This window comes from Amphimedon queenslandica, unplaced genomic scaffold (assembly GCF_000090795.2).
Source record: "Amphimedon queenslandica unplaced genomic scaffold, v1.1 AMPQUscaffold_13177, whole genome shotgun sequence".
NCBI lineage: Eukaryota > Metazoa > Porifera > Demospongiae > Haplosclerida > Niphatidae > Amphimedon > Amphimedon queenslandica.
This window is the reverse complement of record NW_003546587.1, coordinates 53331-54814: the sequence shown is the minus strand read 5'-3', so window position 1 is coordinate 54814 and position 1484 is coordinate 53331. Positions and strand designations below refer to the sequence as shown.

General features: G+C 34.7%; 3 long non-coding RNA genes across 3 annotated transcripts in view; all 3 read left to right on the top strand.

The window, feature by feature from the left end:
• LOC109584713 (uncharacterized) overlaps positions 1-826 on the top strand; it is a 3105-nt gene extending 2279 nt beyond the window's left edge. The window contains exon 3 of the long non-coding RNA XR_002186145.1: positions 626-826. This is a non-coding gene — a long non-coding RNA (uncharacterized LOC109584713). The remainder of the gene's footprint in view (positions 1-625) is intronic.
• Positions 7-243, top strand: LOC109584711 (uncharacterized). The gene is made up of 2 exons (XR_002186143.1): positions 7-121; positions 175-243. It is a non-coding gene; the product is annotated as an uncharacterized LOC109584711 (long non-coding RNA).
• Positions 827-1028: 202 nt separating the features above from the next.
• LOC109584712 (uncharacterized) lies at positions 1029-1443 on the top strand. The gene is made up of 2 exons (XR_002186144.1): positions 1029-1342; positions 1395-1443. It is a non-coding gene; the product is annotated as an uncharacterized LOC109584712 (long non-coding RNA).
• The last annotated feature ends 41 nt before the right edge of the window (positions 1444-1484 follow it).

The following is a 1484-nucleotide window of genomic DNA, read 5'->3' as shown; positions in this document are numbered from 1 at the left end:
CATTTACATAGGCTACTGTTTGTAATTATAGTAATGTTCATTTGAATGATTTGTGCCTTGGCTGATTCAATACAAGACAATTAAGACTTTGCTTTTTAGCTGTTACAATTCCAATGACACAGTAAGGAAATTGGGTGTTTCCATCTCTTTTTCTATTTGTGTTTCTTGCTATAGGTGCATGTTCAAGAATGCATGAAAGAAAGAACACAAACTAAACATTGTTAGATCTATATAGTATTTATTTTTAAAATATTTTTGTTTGAACTATTTATCCACTGTGCAAATGTTGCGGAACCACTATTATTGATAGCTTTTTGCCACCTATAGTAGTGGGAATCTCCACTTTTTAAAGTGTAATTTACCCACTTATGGAGTGAGCTATATGATGACTTTTGAACACACCTTTTTTGGTGTGAACAACCCACCATTATTTTTGCAGTGTAACTAGCAGAATCCAGATTTAAATTGAATAATGCTTTCCTTAAAAACTGTATAAACAAAGGGTTGAAACTTAAGTCCTAAATTGATCATAGAAGTACTCATTTGTACGTCGTTGCATCAATAATCAATCTAAGTTATTAAGAAATTGTTATTATTTATTTTTACTAGTTATATTATTGTTTAGGAATATATATTTAGCTCCTTGATTGCTATAGCAGCACATTATCCCACCCTCATATCTGTGTGGTTTTATGATGTTTTTTCTGTTATTATTTTATTATTATTCATTATTATTAATTAATTGATCATTTTTGTATAAAAGGAGACATTTTTGTTAGGCTTAAGAGTGCGTGTGAGCGGGAGCGAGTGAATGAGAGTGTTAAGGCTGGTTTACATAAAAACGGATTGCCTTTCGTGCACTTGCGTTGCGACCGGAAGTGCTGTAGAAACAAATGGGGATGCACGTCAAAACGTCAGGATAGACTCGCAATCTATCCCGACGCATTGACGCACTCTGTCATTTGTTTATACAGCACTTCCGGTCGCAACGCAAGACCATGCGTCATTATGTAAACCAGCCTTTAGAGTGCGTGAGTGAGTGCATATTGTATTGTGGCTTTTTTGTCTCTCCATTTGCTCTGTTATTTCTGTATGATATTTGATTTGTTGAGAAAAGAGTTTGTTTTATTGAATGGTGAATATAACATATTTGACAGCCAGCAGAGAAGCGAGCTGCCTAGAGGAGGACTGAATCCAGACTATTGCTGACATCGAACCAGAAGGGATCAGCGGTGTTCCCTACAGAGAAGACGCCGCGACAATATCCCAGGCACTGTCTCCAGCTAAAAAAACTTGTTGAAGAAAATGAAAGTAAAAGCTGTTGTCAAGACAATTTATTGAGGTAGACGTAATGAATAGTATTTACATGTTTTTAAATTAGGAAATCATTAAAGAAATTAGAAGAGTCTGTCACTGTGCCAAGAAATTAACTTAAGATTTAAAGTGTAAGTGCAGTGATTTTTTAGGGTATTTATTTTATGGTC